This window comes from Pseudorca crassidens, chromosome 16, assembly GCF_039906515.1.
Source record: "Pseudorca crassidens isolate mPseCra1 chromosome 16, mPseCra1.hap1, whole genome shotgun sequence".
Classification (NCBI taxonomy): domain Eukaryota; kingdom Metazoa; phylum Chordata; class Mammalia; order Artiodactyla; family Delphinidae; genus Pseudorca; species Pseudorca crassidens.
In genome coordinates, this window is record NC_090311.1 from 44,265,068 (window position 1) to 44,287,620 (window position 22,553).

Here is a 22,553-nt window from a genome sequence, read left to right on the forward strand (position 1 = left end):
GTTGTGGTCCACGGGCTCCGGAGTGCATGGGCTCTATAATTTGCATCACGTGAGCTCTCTAGTTGAGGCATGGCCTCAGTAACCCCATGGCATGTGGACTCAGTTTCCCAGCCAGGGATTGAACCCTCATTGGAAGGTAGATTCTCCACCAGGGAAGTCCCTTTGGTGCTTTTGAAGGTGCAAGAAAATAGGCACACTTAACATGTTGAAAGAATTCTGAATTAACAGTGTGATGGTGAGAAGCATAAATTTTACTATATCCACCAAGTTTTAAAAAGCTTTTTACTCTTTGACCTAACATTTCTGTTTCTAAAATTGTATAAATAGTAAAATGGTCTTTAGATAATTATAGTAATGAAAAGTTGAAGTCACTGAAGTGTCACCAGGCAATGTTTGAAATACAGCCCATACATTCTTTGGGCTGTCATGCAGTCATTTAATTAATCAATTAATATTTAATGAGTTAAACTTTATGAACCGACAGGGAAAGACGCCTAAGACATTAAGTGGGGGAAAAAAAGCCAAATCGTTCAATAATGGTACCCCTTTTATATAGTTTACACATTACTTGGATCTTTCACAATAAAAATATATCACTGGTAGTTTAAAATATAAAATAAAGCAATATTATAGAGGAATAGAAAAGAACGGAACTAAGCACTCAACTCAAGAACCTAGAAAAGGGCCAAAATAAATCAGAAGAAGCACAGTTGGGCATATGTGCATTATTGTTAGTGTGAAAACTGGTTAATCTTTGGATACCAGTTTCACAATATGAATGAAAGTCTACTAAATATATATTCTCATTGACCCAGAAAAACCACTCTCAAACTATTTAAGGAAATAATTCGATTAGCTTAAAGAGATTGTATTGCTCATCATAGCATTGTTTGTAATAAAATCCTGGAAAGAGATGGAAAAAACAGCCAAGTAGGGAAATGTTTATAGGATTTTCATAGCCTGGTATCCTAGTTACTATTGATGCATAATAACCCCAAACTTAGTTATCATTTTGTTAGGCCCATAGATTTTGTGGATCAAGAACTCAGAAAGGTCGTTTCCCAGCAGTCCAGTGATTAAGACTCTGCCTTCCAATGTACGATTTTATCCCTGGTTGGGGAATTAAGATCCCACATTCTGCATGGTGTGTGTGTGTATGTGTGCAGGGGAAAGAATTCAGAAAGAGTATAGCAGGAACAACTTTATAACTCTATGATTGTGTCTCTGCTGGGAATTGACAGTTGGTGGAATAATCTGAAGCAGCCACAGCACAGTAGCCTGAAGTGGCTGTTGAGCAGCTGAAAAGAGGCTAGTCTGAATTGAGAAGTGCTGTAACTGTAAAGCATATACCAGATTTCAAAGACTTAGTATGACAAAGAGAAACTAATATCTCAATTTTTAAATGATTGATTACATGTCAAATTTATTCATATAAATATATTTATACATATTTTGGATATGTTGGGTTAAATATATTTACATTACTTAAATTGATTTTAATGTGGCTGCTAGAAAATTTAAAGTTACACCTGTGACCCACATTTGGGGTTCACATAATATTTTTAATTGGTTGATAGTGATATCAAGACGTTTTCACAAATTTGGTGGTAGATGCTATTGGCTGGGATCTCAGCTAAGGCTGTTTGCAGGAATGCCTACACATGGTCTTTTCATGTGGCTGCTTGAGCTTCCTCACGGCATGGTGGCCAAGATTCCAAGAGAGTATTCCAAGGGAATCAGGCAGAGAACCAATATTATCTGTTGTGAACTAACCTTGAAATAACTGTTACTTCCTCTGTAGTCACACTGACCCAAATTCAAAGGGGGAGGGAACACAAACCACACTTCGTCATGGGAGGAGTGTTAGAATCACATTGCAAGAAGAGCACGTTAGAAGAGAGACATTGTGCCCATATTGGAAAATACAGTTAACCACTGGAATATGATAAAGCCAGTAAAAAAGATGGAGTAGATATGTTGAGTGAAAAAAGTAGATTACAGAACAGTATCTAAAAGCTGTGTGACAGCAATTAGGAACATAAGCTTTGAAGTCAGGGTGCAAAATGTAGCTCACTTCTGTTTACTTTGTAAGACCATTTCAAGTTATGTAGCCTATCAAAGTATCTACCTTGTGTAGGTAAAACAAAAGAAAACAAAACACCTTTCTTGGCTTAGCTTAAAGGAGAAACTTTTAAAATGCTTAACTGAATGCCAGGTTCATAGTAAGCCTAAGGTAGATGTTAGCTGGTACCATGTTAGGGATAATTATTGTCTTTTTTTTTTTTTTTTTTTGGTGTGTGAGTGTGTGTGTATATATACTTATATAAATATAAATATATATATACATACATATATTCACACATACATATATGTATGTATAACGTGTGTGCATATGAATATGTAAAATGTATCTGACTGAGTTGGTTAAAAGTCTCAGAAGAGCATGCTCTACCATTACCTACATCATGTACACAGTTCTGTGGAAGCAAGTGGTCAAGCACCATGAACATAGCCTGGGTACTGGCTTATCTTCTTGAGGTAACCTAATTTAGCATATGAAAAATAATAAAATCTTACAAAATGGTAATTATTGGATTTTTAAAATCTGGATTTTTCAAAGATTTTTCTATTTTAAAAGTGTGGCATTTATCCAAATTAAGACAGGGCAATAAAATAAAACTGACTAATATTTCTCATGAGCATAGAAGTAAACTATTCTCAAATATTAGCGAATCAAATCCAGAAGAATATAGAAAGAATAATACACTGTGACCAAGTGGGATTTATCCGAAGAATTTAAGGCTGGTTCCAGATTTGAAAATCAGACAATGTAATCTACATTAAAGAAGATTAAAGGTTGAAGAAGAAGAAACACGTGATCACACCAATTGATGCAGAAAAAGCACTTGACAATATAACATCCAGTCATAACAAAAGTTTTCAGAAAACTCGGAAGAGAAGGGAACTGTCTCAAGGTAATAAAGGGCAACTACAAACTCCCTAGAGTTGGCATCATACTTAATGGTGAAAGAATTAATTCTTTCCTTCTAAGATTGAAACAAGGTAAGGATGTCTGCTCTCACCACAGGTAATCAACATAGTACTGGCAGTTTTAACCAGTCCAACAAAGCAAGAAAAGGAAATTGGAAAGGAAGGAATGTAACTGTCCCTATTTGCAGGTGATACGATTGAATATGTAGAGAATCCTAAGGAATCTACAAAAACAAAAGAAAAAACCAAAATAATTGCTAGAAATTAATAAGTGAGTTTAACAAGGTTATAGGATACAAAGTCAACACACAAAGATCATCTCAGTTTCTGTATACTAACAATATGTAGTTGAAAGCTGAACTTAAAATACAATATACAACAGCTTAAAAAAATTCTTAAGTATAGGGAGGGGATATCTGTATGTGTATGGCTGATTCATTTTGTTGTGTAGTTCAGGCTAACCCGACATTGTAAAGCAACCATACTCCAATAAAAATTAATAAAAAATTCTTAAGTATAAATCTAAAAAAGATGTACAGGGTCTGTACACTGAGAACTACAAAATGCTGATGAAAGAAATGAAAGAAGACCTAAATAAATGGTCGTGGATGGGAACAGTCAACATAATCAAGATGTCAGTTCTTCAGAAACTGATCTATAGATTTAACAAAATAAAAAAAAAAAAAGTTCTAGTAGGCTTGTTTTGTAGATGTAGATAAGTTGATCCTAAAATTTACATGAAAGGGCAAAGTAACTAAGAATAGTTAAAACCGTTTTCAAAAAAAAAAGAACAAGAAGAAGAAACTTGGAGTACTTACATTATACAACTTAAGAGTTACTCTAAAGATGCAGTAATTAAGACTGTGTGGTGAAGTCACAGAAACAGAGATCAGTGGAACAGAGAACCTAGAAATAGATCCACACAAATACAGCCGAATTCTTTCTTTCTTTTTCTTTTTTTTTTTGCGGTACACGGGCCTCTCACTGTTGTGGCCTCTCCCGTTGCGGAGCACAGGCTCCGGACGCGCAGGCTCAGCAGCCATGGCTCACGGGCCCAGCTGCTCCGTGGCATGTGGGATCTTCCCGAACCGGAGCACGAACCCGTGTCCCCTACATCGGCAGGCGGACTCTCAACCACTGTGCCACCAGGAAAGCCCTGATTAATTTCTTTTTTACAAAGGTGCAAAAGCAATTCATTACAGAAAGCATAGCCCTTTCAATAATAGATACTGGAGCCGTTGGACATTTCATTAAAAAAAAAAATCCTTGACCTAAACCTCACATCTTAAACATAAATTAGAAAGGATTATGGATCTGAATGTAAAGCACAAAACTATAAAACTTCTGGAAGTATAGGAGAAAATCTTCATGATTTTGGGTTAGGTAAAGACTTCTTAGACATGACACCAAAAGCACAATCCATGCAAGAAAAAATTTTATAAATCGCACTTCATCCAAGTTAACAACTTTTGCTCTAGACAAGAAAAATGAAAAGACAACCTATAGATGGGAGAAGATCACATATCTGCTAAAGGTCTTATATGCAGAATATAAAATGAATTTTAAAGCTGAAGAAAACAAGGGAATTCCCTGGGGGTCCAGTGGTTAGGACCCTGTGCTTTCACTGCCAAACAGCATAGGTTCAATTCCTGGTCGAGGAACCTTAAGATCCTGCAAGCTGTGTGGCATGGCCAAAAAAAAAACCAAAACAGAAACCCCCCCAAACAAACAAAAAACCCCAAACTGAACAAAACAAAACGAAACCCAAGCAACCCAAAACCCAACCCCAAGGGGGTGGAATGAATGGGGAGATTGGGATTGACATATATACACTATTGATACTATGTATAAAATAGATAACTAATGAGAACCTACTGTATAGCATAGGGAACTCTAGTCAGTGCTCTGTGGTGACCTAAATGAGAAGGAAATCCAAAAAAGAGGGCATGTATGTATACGTATAGCTGATTGACTTTGCTGTACAGTGTAAACTAACACAATATTGTAAAGCAACTATACTCCAATAAAAATGTAACATATAAAAATTTTTCTTATAAAGTTAAGCATGGCAACCCTGGTCCTATGTATCTGCCTTAGAAAAAAGAAATTTATACTTACATAAAACCTGTGCAACAGTATTAGCAGCTTTACTTATAGTAGTAAAAAAACTGGAAACAATCCAGATGTCCTTCAACAGGTGAATTATAAACTGGTAAATCCATGCAATATGAAAGTACATTAAAAAGGAAGAAACTAGGGGACTTCCCTGCTGGTGTGGTGCTTGAGACTACCCACTCCCAATGCAGGGGGCCTGGGTTTGATCCGTGGTCAGGGAACTAGATCCCACATGCATGCTGCAACTAAGAGTTTGCATGCCACAACTAAGACCTGGCACAACCAAATAAATATTAGAAAATAAATAAAAAGGAAGGAACTGTTGATCCACATAGCAGCTTGGGAGAATCTCGAAGGTATTATATTGGATGAAAGAAGCCACTGTGGAAAGGTTATATACTACATGATTCCATTTATATGACATTCTCAAAATAGCAAACTATAGGAATGAAGAACAGATCAGCAGTTTCTAGGGATTATTGGTGGAGAGATAAGGTGACTGTCATGGGAGTTCAGTGGAAATGTCCTGATTAGAAATATAATCTTGAGATAACTCATTATAGAGTTGATATATATATATATATATATATATATATGTATTTTTTTTTGCACATGGCTTGCCATGGTTGCAGATCCTGAATTACAATTCTTTTTTTCTAATAAATAAGTTTTTTTCTATATTTTTTTACACAGCAGGTTTTTATTAGTCATCAATTTTATCCACATCAGTGTATACATGTCAATCCCAATCGTCCAATTCATCACACCACCACCCACACCCCCCCGCGGCTTTCCCCCCTTGGTGTCCATACATTTGTTCTCTACATCTGGGTCTCAATTTCTGCCCTGCAGACCGGTTCATCTGTACCATTTTTCTAGGTTCCACATACATGCGTTAATATACGATATTTGTTTTTCTCTTTCTGACTTACTTCACTCTCTATGACAGTCTCTAGATTCATCCACGTCTCAACAAATGACCCAATCTTGTTCCTTTTTATAGCTGAGTAATATTCCATTGTATATATGTACCACATCTTCTTTATCCATTCGTCTGTCTGTCGACGGGCATTTAGGTTGCTTCCATGACCTGGCTATTGTAAATAGTGCTGCAGTGAACATTGGGGTACATGTGTCTTTTTGAATTGTAGTTTTCTCTGGGTATATGCCCAGTAATGGGATTGCTGGATCATATGGTAATTCTATTTTTAGTTTTTTAAGGAGCATCCATACTGTTCTCCATAGTGGCTGTATCAGTTTACATTCCCACCAACAGTGCAAGAGGGTTCCCTTTTTTCCACACCCTCTCCAACATTTGTTGTTTGTAGATTTTCTGATGAAGCCCATTCTAACTGGTGTGAGGTGATACCTCATTGTAGTTTTGACTTGCATTTCTCTAATAATTAGTGATGTTGAGCATCTTTTCATGTGTTTGTTGGCCATCTGTGTGTCTTCTTTGGAGAAATGTCTATTTAAGTCTTCCACCCATTTTTTGATTGTGTTGTTTGTTTTTTTGATATTGAGCTGCATGAGCTGCTTGTATATTTTGGAGATTAATCCTGTGTCCATTGCTTTGTTTGCAAATATTTTCTCCCATTCTGAGGGTTGTCTTTTTGTCTTGTTTATGGTTTCCTTTGCTGTGCAAAAGCTTTTAAGTTTCATTAGGTCCCATTTATTTTTATTTCCATTACCCTAGGAGGTGGGTCAAAAAAGATGTTGCTGTGATTTCTGTCAAAGTGCTTTCTTTCTATGTTTTCCTCTAAGAGTTTTATAGTATCTGGTCTTACATTTACGTCTTTAATCCATTTTGAGTTCATTTTTGTGTATGGTGTTAGGGAGTGTTCTAATTTCATTCTTTTACATGTAGTTGTCCAGTTTTCCCAGCACCACTTACTGAAGAGACTGTCTTTTCTCCATTGATCATAGGTGCGGGGGTTTATCTCTGGGCTTTCTATCCTGTACCATTGATCTATATTTCTTTTTTTTGTATCAGTACCATACTGTCTTGATTGCTGTAGCTTTGTGGTATAGTCCGAAGTTGGGGAGACTGATTCCTCCAGCTCCATTTTTCTTTCTCAAGATTGCTTTGGCTATTCGGGGTCTTTTGTGTTTCCATACAAATTGTAAAATTTTTTGTTCTAATTTTGTGAAAAATGCCATTGGTAATTTGATAGGGACTGCATTGAATCTGTAGATTGCTTTGGGTAGTATAGTCATTTTCACAGTATTGACTATTCCAATCCAAGAACATGGTATATCTCTAAATCTGTTTGTGTCATCTTTGATTTCTTTCTTCAGTGTTTTATAGTTTTCTGTGTACAGGTCTTTTGCCTCCTTAGGCAGATTTATTCATAGGTATTTTATTCTTTTTGTTGCAGTGGAAAATGGGATTGTTTCCTTAATTTCTGTTTCTGATCTATCATTGTTAGTTTGTAGGAACGGAAGAGATTTCTTTTTTTTAATATTTATTTATTTATTTTTGGCTGTGTCGGGTCTTAGTTGCAGTGTGCAGGCTCTTTATTGTGGCACACAGGCTCTTTGTTGTAGTGCGCAGGCTTCTTTCTTGTGGTGCACAGGCTCCAGAGCACATGGGTTCAGTAATTTACAGCACACGGGCTCTCTAATTGAGGCACTCTGGCTCAGTAGTTGCAGCGTGCAGGCTTAGGTGCCCTGTGGCATGTGGGATCCTAGTTCCCCAACCAGTGATTGAACCCATGTCCCCTGCATTGGATGGTGGATTCTTAACCGCTGGACTCCCCAGGGAGGTCCCAATGCAAGAGATTTCTGGGTATTAATTTTGTACCCTGCAACTTTACCAAATTCATTGATTAGCTCTAGTAGTTTTTTGGTGTCATCTTTAGTATTTTCTATGTATAGTGTCACGTCATCTGCAAACAGTGACAGTTTTACTTCTTTTCCAATTTGTATTCTTTTTATTTCTTTTTCTTCTCTGATTGTCATGGCTAGGACTTCCAAAACTACGTTGAATGATAGTGGCAAGAGTGGACATCCTTGTCTTATTCCTGATCTTAGTGGAAATGCTTTAACTTTTTCACTGAGAATTGAGAATGATGTTTGCTGTGGGTTTGTCATATATGGCCTTTATTATGTTGAGGTAGTTTCCCTTTATGCCCCCTTTCTGGAGAGTTTTTATCATAAATGGGTGTTGAAGTTTGTCAAAAGCTTTTTCTGCATCTATTGAGATGATCATATGGTTTTTATTTTTTATATTTATTTTTTTTAATATTTTATTTTTTATTTGGCTGCTTGGGGTTTTAGTTGGGGCATGTGGGATTTAGTTCCCTGACCAGGGATCAAACCTGGGCCCCCTGCATTGGGAGTGTGGAGTCTTAACCACTGGACCACTAGGGAAGTCCCGGTTTTTAGTTTTTAATTTGTTAATATGGTATATCACATTGATTGATTAGCGTATATTGAAGAATCCTTGCATCCCTGGGATCAATCCCACATGATCATGGTGTATGATCCGTGTGTTGGATTCTGTTTGCTAGTATTTTGTTGAGGATTTTTGAGTCTATGTTCATCAGTGATAATGGTCAGAAATTTTCTTTTTTTGGTGATATCTTTGTCTGGTTTTGGTATCAGGGTGATGGTGGCCTCAGAGAACGAGTTTGGGAGTGTTCCACCATCTGAAATTTTTTGGAAGAGTTTGAGAAGGATGGGTGTTAGCTTTTCTCTAGATGTTTGATAGAATTTGCCTCTGGGGCTTCCCTGGTGGTGCAATGGTTAAGAGTCTGCCTCCCAATGCAGGGAAAATGGGTTTGAGCCCTGGTCTGGGAAGATCCCACATTCCGTGGATCAGCTAAGCCCATGCGCCACAACTACTAACCCTGCGCTCTAGAGCCTGCGAGCTACAACTACTGAAGCCCGCGTGCCTAGAGCCTGTGCTCCGCAACAAGAGAAGCCACCACAATGAGAAGTCCGCACGCCGCAATGAAGAGTAGCCCCTGCTTGCCTCAACTAGAGAAAGCCTGCACACAGCAACGAAGACTCAATGCAGCCCAAAAAAATGAATGAATAAAATAAATTTAAAAAAAAATAATTCACCTCTGAAGCCATCTGGTCCTGGACTTTTGTTTGTTGGAAGAATTTTAATTTCAGTTTCAATTTCATTACTTGTGAGTGGACTGCTTATATTTTCTATTTCTTCCTGGTTCAGTCTTGGACGGTTGTACCTTTGCAAGAATTTGTCCATTTCTTCCAGGTTGTGCATTTTATTGGCATATAGTTGCTTGTAGTAGCCTCTTATGATGCTTTGTATTTCTGTGGTGTCAGTTGTAATTTCTCCTTTTTCATTTCTAATTTTACCGATTTCAGTCCTCTCCCTTTTTTTTCTTGATGAGTCCGGCTAAAGGTTTATCAATTTTGTTTATCTTCTCAAAGAACCAACTTTTAGTTTTATTGATCTTTGCTGTTGTTTTCTTCGTTTGTAGTTCATTTATTTCTGCTCTGATCTTTATGATTTCTTTCCTTCTACTAACTTTGGGGTTTCTTTGTTCTTTCTCTAGTTGCTTTAGGTGTAAGGTTAGATTTTTTTATTTGAGATTTTTTTTGTTTCTTGAGGTGAGATTGAATTGCCCTAAACTTCCCTCTTAGAACTGCTTTTGCTGTGTCCCATAGGTTTTGGGTCATCGTGTTTTCATTGTCATTTGTTTCTACGTATTTTTTATTTCCTCTGATTTCTTCAGTGATCTCTTGGTTATTTAGCACAGCACTGTTTAGCCTCCATGTGTTTGTGTTTTTACAGGTTTTTTTTTTCCTGTAATTGATTTCAAATCTCATAGCATTGTGGTCGAAAAAGATGGTTGATATGATTTCACTTTTCTTAAATTTTCCAGTGCTTGATTTGTGACCCAAAATGTGATCTATCTTGGAGATAGTTTTGTGTGCACTTGAGAAGAAAGTGTATTCTGCCACTTTCAGGTGGAATGTCCTATTAATATCAATTAAGTCTATGTGGCCTATTGTCTCATTTAAAGCTTGTATTTCCTTATTTATTTTCTGTCTTGATGATCTGTCCATTGGTGTAAGTGGGGTGTTAATCCCTCCCCCACTATTATTGTGTTACTGTTGATTTCCCCTTTTATGCCTGCTAGCGTTTGCCTTATATATTGAGGTACTCCTATGTTGGGTGCCTGAGTATTTATAATAGTTATATCTTCTTTTTTGGATTGATCCCTTGATCATTATGTAGTGTCCTTGTCTCCTGTAACATTCTTTATTTTAAAGTCTATTTTATCTGATATGAGTATTGCTACTCCAGCTTTCTTTTGATTTCCATTTGTATGGAATATCTTTTTCCCTCTCCTCACTTTCAGTCTGTATGTGTCCCTAAGTCTGAAGTGGGTCTCTTATAGACAGCATATATATGGGTCTTGTTTTTGTATCCATTCAGCCAGTCTGTGTCTTTTGCCTGGAGCATTTAATCTATTTACGTTCAAGGAGATTATCGATATGTATGTTCCTGTTACCATTTTCATAATTGTTTTAGGTTTGTTTTTTTGGGTCTTTTTCTTCTCTTGTGTTTCCTGCCTAGAGAAGTTCCTTTAGCATTTGTTGTAAGGCTGAGTTGGTGGTGCTGAATTCTCTTAGCTTTTGCTTGTCTGTATTTCTTCGTCAAGTCTGAATGAGATCCTTACTGGATAGAGTAATCTTGGTTGTAGGTTTTTCCCTTTCATCACTTTAAGTATATCCTGCACTCCCTTCTGTCCTGCAGAGTTTCTGCTTAAAGATCAGCTGTTAAACTTATGGGGATTCCCTTGTATCTTATTTGTCACTTTTTCCTTGCTGCTTTTAATATTTTTCCTTTGAATTTAAATTTGTTAGTTTGATTAATATGTGTCTTGGTGTGTTTCTCCTAGGGTTTATCCTGTATGGGACTCTGCGATTCCTGGACTTGGGTGGCTGTTTCCTTTCCCATGATAGGGAAGTTTTTGACTATAATCTCTTCAAACATTTTTTCAGGTCCTTTCTCTTTCTTTTCTTTTGTGACCCCTATAGTTTGAACGTCTGTAAATTTAATGTTGTCCCAGAGGTCTCTGGGACTGTCCTCAATTCTTTTCATTCTTTTTTCTTAAGTCTGCTCCTCGGCAGTTATTTCCACCATTCTGTCTTCCAGCTCACTTATTCGTTCTTCTGCCTCAGTTAGTCTGGTATTGATTACTTCTAGAGTATTTTTCATTCAGTTTTTGTGTTGTTCATTAGTGTTTCTTCTTTAGTTCTTCTAGGTCTTTCTCAAACATTTCTTGTATTTTCTCCCTCCGTGCCTCCGTTTTATTTCTGAGATTTTGGATCATCTTTACTATCATTACTCTGAATTCATTTTCAGGTAGGTTGCCTATTTCTTCTTCATTTCTTTGGCCTTATAGGTTTTTACCTTGTGCCTTCATCTGTAACATTTTTTTGTCATCTTAGTTTTTTTTTTTTTTAATGGATGGGTCTGTGTTCCTGTCTTAGAGGTTGTTTGGCCTGAGGCATCCAGCGCTGGAGTTTGCAGGCAGTTAGGTAAACCTGGGTCTTGGTGCTGAGATGAGGACCCCTGGGAGACCTCACTCCGATTAATATTCCCTGGGGTCTGAGATTCTCTGTTAGCCCAGCGGTTTGGACTCAACACTTCCACCACAGGAGCTCAGACTTGACCCCTGGCCTGGGAGCCAAGATCCTGCAAGCCACATGGTGTGGAAAAAAAAGGGAGGGAACAAACAAAAAGGAGCAGAATAATAACAAAGAATAGAAAGTAAAGTTAGAAATATAAAATATTTATTAGAAAAAGTAAAAATATAAATGAAATAACAAGGTAAAACTGAACCACAACAGCAAAAAAAAAATGAAAGGCAGAAGAGGCCTTGGCTGTGGGGGGCGGAGCTTAGGTGGGGTGGGTAGGGCCTAGGCTTGGTGCTGCCAGAAGGTGCTGGGAAATGCTGGCCCGTTCCAGATCCTCCTATCCCCCGAGGGTCTCTCTTCATTCCCGCTGATCTTCTCACCATGGGTGGGCCCCTCCCTAGCGTGGGAATGCCTCCTGTCCCCCAGCCGCCCCTCAAGAGCACCCATCCTGTCTGGCCTCCATTTCCCCTTCCCCCTTTCTCCCCCCACGTCCTAGTTGATCACTTGGGGGTTCCTCCTGTCCCCTTATGTGTCTAAGGGCCCCCACCAGCGCCTGATAGGTGCCCTAGTTGTGTAGAAACATTTTGATTGATCATTATGATAAGTTTAATTATCATCTGTAGGTATACAAGTTTATACAATATTATTGACTATATTCCCTATGCTGTACATTACATTCCCATGGCTTATTTATTTTATAACTGGAAGTTTGTACCCCTCAATCCCCTTCATCTATTTTGCTCACTCCCCAATTTTCTCCCCTCTGGCAACCACAAGTTTTTTTTTGTTTGTTTCTGTTTTGGTTTGTTCATTTATTTTGTGTTTTAGATGCCATATATACGTGAAATCATTTGGTAATTTTTTTTTCTATCTGACTTGTTTTATTTAGCATAATACTCTTTTTTTTTTTTTTTTTGTGGTACGCGGGCCTCTCACCGCTGCGGCCCCTTCCGCTGCGGAGCACAGGCTCCAGACGCGCAGGCCCAGCGGCCATGGCTCACAGGCCCAGCCGCTCTGCGGCATGTGGGATCCTCCCAGAACGGGGCACGAACCCGTGTCCCCTGCATCGGCAGGCGGACCCCCAACCACTGCGCCACCAGGGAAGCCCTAGCATAATACTCTTTAGGTTCATCCATGTTGTCACAAATGTCAAGTTGTGTTTCTTTTTTATGGCTGAATAATATTCCATTGTGTATACGTGTGTGTGTATCACATCTTCTTTATCCATCCACTTTATCCATCCATCTATTAATGGACACTTAAGTTGTTTCCATATTTTGGCTATGTTAAATACTGCTGCAATGAACATAGGAATGCATGTATCTTTTCAAGTAAGTATTTTTGTTTTTCTTGGATAAATACCCAGAAGTGGAGTTCCTTGGTTGTACGGTAATTCTATTTCTATTTTCTTCACACTTTGGCATCTTTTAGTACCCAGTTCTTACTCATGTTTACCTGATTTTCTCGAGAAAAAATATATTTCTTTTAGGTAATATTTGTTTATAACACTGTATGTTTCATGTATACAGCATTACATTTCCACTTCTGTATACATTGCAGGATGCTCACCACCAAAAATTTAGTTTCCATCTGTCATCATCAAGTTGCCCCTCCCTTACCCATTTAGCCCTCTCCTCCCATTCCTTCCCCTCTGATAACCACTACTTTGTTCTTGGCATCTATATGTTTGTTTTTGTTTGGTTTGGTTTGTTCGTTTTGTTTGTTTGTTCATTTTCTACATTCCATAATATGAGTGAAATTATACAGTGTTTGTCTTACTCCATCTGGCTTATTTCACCTAGCATGATACTCTCAAGATCCATCCATGTTGCAAATCGCAAGATTTCATCTTTTTTTAAATGACTGAATAGTATTCCATTGTTTATATATACCACATCTTCATCCATTCATCTGTTGATGGAACTTAGGTTTTTACCATATCTTGGCTATTGTAATATAATGCTGTGATGAACATAGGGGTGCATATATCTTTTTGAATTAGTGTTTTCATATTCTTTGGATGAATAAACAAATGTGGAATAGCTGGATCATATGGTAGTTTCATTCTTATTTTTTTGAGGAATCTCCATACTGTTTTCCATAGTGGTTGCACCAATTTACATTCCCACCAAACAATGTATGAGGGTTCCCTTTTCTCCACATGCTTGCCAACACTTGTTATTTCCTGCCTTTTTGATAATAGCCATTCTAAGAGGCATGAAGTGATATCTCATTGTGGTTTTGATTTGCATTTCCCTGATGATTAGTGATGTTGAACACCTTTTCATGTTCCAGTTGGCCATCTGTATGTCTTCTGGAAAAATGTCTATTCAGATCCTTTGCCCATTTTTATTGTTTTTTTTTTTGCGTTGCACGGGCCTCTCACTGTTGTGGCCTCTCCTGTTGCAGAGCACAGGCTCCGGACGTGCAGGCTCAGCGGCCATGGCTCACAGGCCTAGCTGCTCCGCGGCATGTGGGATCTTCCCAGACCGGGGCATGAACCCGCGTCCCCTGCATCGGCAGGTGGACTCTCAACCACTGTGCCACGAGGGAAGCCCCCTTTGCCCATTTTTAAGTTGGATTTTTTTTTTTTTGCTGTTGAGTTGTAAGAGTTCTTTATATATTTTGGATGTTAACCCCTTATCAGATAAATAGTTTGAAAATGTTTTTTCCTGTTCAGTAGGTTGACTTTTCACTTTGTTGATGGTTTCCTTTGCTATGCAGAAACTTTTTATTTTGATGTAGTCCCACTTGTTTATTTTTGCTTTTGTTGCCTTTGTTTTTGGTGTCAGATCCAAAAAAATCATCCCCAGGACCAATGTCAGGAGCTTACCACCTATGTTTTCTTCTAGGAATTTTATAATTTCAGGTCTTAAGTTCAATTCTTTCATCTATTTTGAATTAAATTTTTGTGAGTGGTATAATCTAGTGGTCCAGTTTTATTGTTTTGCATGTGGTTGTCCAGTTTGCCAGCAGCATTTATTGAATAGACTTTCTTATCCCCATTGTATGTTATTCCTGGCTCCTTTGTCATAAATTAGTTGACCACATGTGTGGATTTATTTCTGGATTCTCTATTCTGTTCCATTGATTGATGTGTCTGTTTTTATTGTATAGTATTTTCATCTATATCATTGATTACTATAGCTTTAAAATATAGTTTGAAATCAGAGAATATGGTGCCTCTAGCTTTGATGTTCTTCTCAAGATTGCTTTGGCCAATTGGGGTCTTTTGTGGTTCAATATAGATTTTAGGATTGTTTGTACTATTTTTGTGAAAAATGCCATTGGAATTTTGATAGGGATTGCATTGAATCTGTACATTGCTTGGGGTAACATGGCTCTTTTAACAATATTAATTCTTCCAGTCTATGAGCATGATGTGTTTTTTCATTTATTTGTATTGTCTTCAGTTTCATTCATCAAAGTGTTATAGTTTTCATGGTATAGTTTTTTTACCTCCTTGGTTAAATTAATTCCTGGGTATTTTGTTTTATGCAATTGTAAATGGGTTATTTTCTTAATTTTTCTGATAGTTTATTATTAGCGTACAGAAGTGCAACAGTGTTTTTGTATATTGATTTTGTATCCTGCAACTTTACTGAATTTTTAAAGTAATTCTAACGTGTTTTTTGGTGGAGTATTTAGGGTTTTCTACATATAATATTATGTCATTTGTAAGTAGTTACAGTTTTCTTCCTTCCTTTCACATTTAGATGCCTATTATTTATTTTTCTTGCCTAATTTCTCTGGCTAGGACTTCCAATATGTTAAATAAAGGTGGTGAGAGTGAGCACCCTTGTCTTGTTCTTGATTTTAGAGGAAAAGCTTTCAGTTCTTCACCATTGAGTATGATGTTAACTGCGGACTTTCATATATGGTCTTTATTATGCTGAACTCTGTTCCCTCTATACCCACTTCATAGAGTTTTTATCATAAAAGGATGTTGAATTTTGTCAAATGCTTTTTCTGCATCTATTGAGATGATCCTATAATTTTTATGTTTTATTTGTCATATGATTAATGATGTTCATTTCACTCGGTAGATGTTTAATCAAGACATATTTGTGAATTTTCCAGTTTTATTTTTGTAACTAATTTTTTTGTTTGTTTTTGTTTCATACCATTGTGATTGGAAAAGATGCTTGACATTTCTGTCTTTTACAATTTATTAGGACTTGTTCTGTGGTCTAACATGTGATCTGTCCTGGAGAGTGTTTCATGTGCGTTTGAGAAGAATGTGTATTTCGCTGTTGTTGGATGGCATGTTCTATATATGTCTGTTAAGTTCATTTGGTCTAATGTGTCATTAAAGGCTGATGCTTCCTTATTGATTTTCTGTCTGGATGACCTATCCATTGATGATGGTGGGATATTAAAACCTCCTACTGTTATTGTACTGCTGTTTCTTTCTCCTTTTAGAGCAGTTAATTTTTGCTACATATTTTAGGTGCTCCTATGTTGGGTACATAAATATTTACAGATGTTATATTGTCTTGTGAATTGTTCCCTTTACCACTATGTAATGCCCTTCTTTGTCTCTTATTACAGTCAAGTCTGTTTTGTGTTATATAATATAGCTACCCCGGCTTTCTTTTGGTTTCCATTTGCATGGAATATCTTTTTCTATCCTTTGATCTTCAGTGTGATGTGAGTCTCTTGTTGGCAGTATATCATAGGTCTTTTTTAAAAAAAATCCATTTAGTCACTCTATGTCTTTTCATTGGCAAATTTAGTCCATTTACGTTTAAAGTAATTAATGATAAGTATGTACTTACTGCCATTTTGTTAATTATTTTCTGGCTGTTTTGTAATTTTCTTTTCTTCTTCTCTTGCTCTCTTCCTTTGTGATTTGATTATTTTCTTTAGTGGTATGTTTAGATTCCTTTCATTTATCTTTTGTGTACTACTATAGGTTTTTGTTTTGTGGTTACCATGAGGCTTATATATAACAACTTTTATTTATAACAGTCTATTCTAAGTTGATAACAATTTGTGTTTGAATGCATTCTAAAGCTCTGCATTTTTACTCTCCCCAGCCCCATTTTGTTTTTGATGTCATATTTAAATTTTTAAATCTTGTATATTTCTTAACTAATTGTTGTAGTTATAGTTTTTTTTGCTACTTTTGTCTTTTAACCTTTATACTAGCTTTCTAAGTGATTAATGGACAGCATTTGATTATTCTACATTTTACTATATATTTACCTTTATCATTGAGATTTATACTTTCATATGCTTTCCTGTACTAATTTAGCACCCTTTCTTTTTAGCTTAAAGAAGTCCTTTTAACATTTCTTGTAAGGCCAGTTTAGTGGTTATGCACTCCTTTAGCTTTTGCTTGTCTGGAAAACTCTCTCTCTCCTCAATTCTGAAAGACAACATTGCAAATTAGGGTATCCTCAGTTGGCAGTTTCTTTTCCAGACTTTAAATATATTATGCCATTCCCTTCTGCCTTCAAAGTCTCTGCTGAAAAATCTGCTCATAGTATTATGGGGGTTCCTTTGTATGTACCAAGTCATTTTGTTCTTGCTGCTTTTAAGATTCTCTCCTTGTCTTTAACTTTTTTTTTTTTGTGGTACGCGGGCCTCTCACTGTTGTGACCTCTCCTGTTGTGGAGCACAGGCTCCGGATGCGCATGCTTAGTGGCCATGGCTTATGGGCCCAGCTGCTCTGCGGCATGTGGGATCTTCCCAGACCGGGGCACGAACCCGTGTCCCCTGCATCGGCAGGTGGACTCAACCACTGCGCCACCAGGGAAGCCTCTGTCTTTAACTTTTGACATTTAAATTTTAATGTATCTTTGTGTGTGTCTCTTTTGGTGCATCTTATTTGGAACTCTCTGGACTTCCTGAATATGGATATCTGTTCCTTCCTTAGGTTAGGAATGTGTTCAGCCATTGTATCTTCAAATAAGTTTTCTGCTCCTTTCTTTCTCTCTTCTTCTTCAAGGACTCCTACAGTATGAATGTTGGTTCACTTGATGTTGTCTCATAAGTCCCTTAAGCTATCTTCCCTTTTATTCATTCTTTTTTCTTTTCCTGCTCTGATTGGGTGAGTTGCATTGTCCTGTCTTCAAGTTCACTGATCCTTTCTTCTGCTTCATTTAGTCTGCTGTTGACCCCCTCTAGTGTATTTTTTAGTTCAATTACTGTATTCTTTAGCTCTGTAACTTCTATTTGATACTTTCTTATATATTTTTTTACATCTCTGTTGAAATTGTCACTGTGTTTATCCGTTCTTTCAAGTTCAGTGAACATCTTTATATCCTTATGACCATTATTTTGAGCTCTTAATTAGGTAAATCCCTCGTCTCCATTTCATTAAGGACTTTTTCTGAAGTTTTATCTTTTTTTTTCATTTGGAACATATTCCTCTCTTCATTTTCCTTGAGTGTCTGTGTTACTTTCTATGTATTAGATAAAACAGCTATCTCTCCCAGTCTTGAAGGTCTTGTGTAGTAGGTGCATTTTATTGTTCAACCCTGCCTTAGTTATTGGTTTTTTCTCCAACTTTTGTGATTCTCTAAGCAGACTTTACTTTCAGTGGCTCTCAGTAGTAGAGGATGTGACATTACCTGTCAGTATTCCAAAGGAGAGGATCTCAGTTAGCTCCTACATGCAAGCTGATTAGAAGTTAGACTCTCAGACAGCAGCCTTTAAAATATACAACTATATACAGTCTTTTGGGACTGCCTGCCCATTATAGCCAGGCAATTTAGAGTTGTCCCCTTTGCAACAGTCTCAAAAGTTGGAGTGCTAGATGAATGTACAAGTTCCTTTCTGGGAGATACAGCAACCTATAGCAGGGCAGAGGTAGAGCACAAACATGGCATCCTTTGGCCTTCATCCTTGGATGTGTGCCAAACAGAAACCTGCACCTCAGGCTGAAGCTCAAGCATATCAGCCTCTTTCACAGAAAGACTGGGGTGTGTTTTTAGTCTGCTTTCTGTGCAGTGCTTTGGGGATGGTAGCTGGCCAATAATTGTCTCCATTTGTTACAGTCACCTGGGACCCATGAACAAAGCCCTGCTGGCCACCGGAGCAAGGTGATCAAGGAATGTCCCCTGGGTAGCACCCACATAAATTTGGGGTATCAGACACATGTACAAGCTCCTCTCCAGTAGACACTGGCACTGTGGATTATGGCAGAGGGAGAGCATAAAAATAGCGCCTGACCTCTGAGGTCTCTGGAGAGGATTGAAGTTTGCTCTTACATGTGTGTTTAGATAGAAGTTTGCTACTCAGGCCATAGCTATGAAGATAAGCTAATATGCCTCTTTCACAGAAAGACTGGCTACCTTGGTCTGTTGCCTTTTGTGCTCTGGGGGTGGTAGCTGCTTAAGAACTCTTTCTCCTTTGGTTGGAGACCCATGGGACCCTGAAGTGCAAGCCCCATTTGTCACCAGAACCAGGCAAACTAGATTTGTCCCATGGGCCTCAGCTGGAAGAATTAGTGTTCCAGAGGAGGGTATACGTTCCTTTTCAGGAGTTACCGGTGAGCTGGAGCATGGCAGAGGGAGAGCACGAAGATGGCACCTGCCAGCTTCCATCCCTGAGAGCACCCCAGTAGGCTCCTATATGTGTATTAAGTTAGATGCCTGCTCCTTAGGCTGACACTTTAACATAAGCAAATATGCCTCTTTCACATAAAATCTGGGCACCTCTCAGTGGGCTGTTTCTGTGCTGGACCCTGGTGTGAATCTATCTGAGCATGTGAGCCATTTAAGAGCCATTTCTCATTTTTTTTTTTAAATTTCTAATTTCTTTATAGCCTCGTGGGTCTCATGAATGCAAGCCCTTGGTTTCCAAGCTAGATGTTTTAGGGGGTATGTCTCTCAGGTGCAGGTCTTAAATGTTGGGGTGCGTGATGTGGGGTTCAAGCCCTTCACTTCTACCTGCTTCAGTGTGGTTTTTTTTGTTTTTGTTTTTTTTCATTTGCCCAGTGTGTAGGAGTTGCTCAGCTAGTTTTTAGGTCGCCCCCCACCCCCCGAGGAAATTGTTCTGTATGTAGATGTAGATTCTGTGTGTCCATGGGAGGAAGTGAGTTCAGAATCTTCCTACTTTGCCATCTGGAACCAGAACTCTCTTGTTATTATATTAATATAAGCAACCAACAATCTTTAAAGAAATTTAATAATATACATATAGAAAATAGGAATTATATTTTTAAAGATACTTTATATTTTCTGATCTATTTGCTCTTTATTTACAGATTCTTTTCTGCAGAACCAGGATTCTAAGATACACACACACATGCACACACACACACACACATTTCTCATAGTCCAGGACTGATGGAGACCCACATCTACTTTATTTTGTAACTTGGATTTGCATCTGGCTTAACTAATCTATACCTTGCCTCCTATTTTGTCAAAGGGAATGTTTATTTTTATACCTTAAGCTTTCTTGTGAACCATAAATCCTAATTTCCTGTTTTTATTTATTCAGAGTTTATATCAAGTTGCTCCCCAGATTTTTCATTTTTTTTGAAAATAGCTTATCCTTAAAATGTATATATATTTTAACTAATACTGTTGTATAGCAAGCAGCCTGAAAATTTAGTAGTATAAAGTCATAACCTTTAACTTTTCTCATGATTTTGTGTGTTAGGAATTTGGGAAGGCAGTTCTAACTTGTGGGTTTCTCATAGTTTTCATCAGATATCATCTGGGGCTATAGTTATCTGAAGGTTCTACTGGGCTATGCATCGACAATGGTTCACTCATATGGCTGAGAGTTGATGCTATCTGTTGGGAGCTCAGGGAACCTGTCAACTGGAGCACTTATATGCTGTTTGTCCAGCAGAGTGGCCTTGAGATAGTTGGATTTTTTACTTGGCAGCTGGTTTTCTCCAGGGCAAGTGTTCTGAGAATCATGCAGAAACTTTTCAGACTTTTAAAGTGTTTTTTAGACCTATTCTTGGAAGTCATGTAGCATCACTTCTACCATGTTTCATTGTTTGAAGCAGACACAAGCCTACCCAGATTCAAGGGGAAGTGACATAGAACACATGATGAGTGTTGGAAGAACTTGTGGGCAATATTTTAAAACTACCTCATTGTTCTTTAAACTTTGCATATACTATACTTTATATATAAAATGTACTTTACATATAACAAGCATAGATTTTAAGTGTTGAGTTCAATCAGTTTTGAGAGTTGTATAGACCCATGCATCTACCACCTGAAGAAAGGAAGAGAACATTTTTTTCTCTCTGTAAAGTTTCCGTGTGCTTCTTTCAAGTCAGTCCCCTCCCCTCTCTTCCACAGAGGCAACCACTGTTTGATGTCATTTACCGCAGATTAGTTTTTCTTGTTCTGTGAAGTTATATAAATGGAATTATGTACTATATTTGTGTGTGTGTGTGTGTGTGTGTGTGTTTGGTTTCTTTCACTCAACACAAATCTTTGAAATTCATCCAGGTTATTATTATTATTTTTTTTTTGCGGCACGTGGGCCTCTCACTGTTGTGGCCTCTCCCGTTACGGAGCACAGGCTCTGGACGCGCAGGCTCAGCGGCCATGGCTCACGGGCCCAGCCGCTCTGCAGCGTGTGGGATCTTCCCGGATCGGGGCACGAACCTGCGTCCTCTTCATTGGCAGGTGAACTCTCAACCACTGCGCCACCAGGGAAGCCCCATCCAGGTTATTGCATGTATCAGTTGTTATTTTTTATTGCTGAGTTGTATTTTATTATATGACTCTACCACAGTTTATTACCTTGCCTGTTATTGGACATTTGGGTTATTTCCAGTTTATGACTATTATAAATGAGGGTGATATGAACATTCTGGTATGCATCTTCAAATATTATCAGGGTAGGGCTTCCCTGGTGGTGCAGTGGTTAAGAATCCACCTGCCAATGCAGGGGACATGGGTTCAATCCCTGGTCCGGGAAGATCCCACATGCTGCGGAGCAACTAAGCCCGTGTGCCACAACTACTGAGCCTGTGCTCTAGAGCCCACAAACCACAACTACTGAGCTCACGTGCCTAGAGCCCGTGCTCTGCAACAAGAGAAGCCACCACAATGAGAAGTCCACATATCGCAATGAGTACCCCCGCTTGCTGCAACTAGAGGAAGCCCGCGTGCAGCATTGAAGACCCAACTCAGCCAAAAATAAAGAACTAATAAATAAATTTATAAAAAAATTATCAGGGTATCTTTAGGAGTATTATTGTATTATTATTCAAACTCATAGTGTTTCTATGCCTAAAGATCTTCGATAAAATTTACCTCTCTCAAGATTTTCTGTTAAGCTTCTTGGATTAAGGAGCCTACAGCCTATAGGATCTACTAGAGGGAGCCTATAGTCTATAGGAACCTACAGCTTATAGGGTAAAGAAAGAATGGAATGGTATCTTATCAAGAAAACCACTCCATCTACACCATTCATCATTTTAATTACATAAAAGCTCAGAATGAAAATTTAGATGGCTAAAGTTAAAAAAATTGGAAATTCCCCCTCAAGACCAACTTCTCGTCTCCACTATTCCTCAAATCTCATCCACTAGAGGTAAAAAACTATTACTTTCCAAATTTCTTCTGTGTGTGCATGCATGTATCTGTGTAGGAGGAAGAGGATTGTGTTGTTGGAGGACTGGAACTTCATTATTGACTACAAATTTGAGCTCAGTAATGAGGACACTTATGCCCTTACTAGGTGACTCTAACTCTGAGAGATTGCTGCTGTTGCCAAAAGGGAGTGAGAGTCATTGTGTCAACTATTGTAGATAGTTGTCTGCTCTTTGGCTATAGGCAAGTTATCTCTATCCCAGTTAGGAGTGGAAGACTGAAGTAAACCACAGTGCAGGCTTG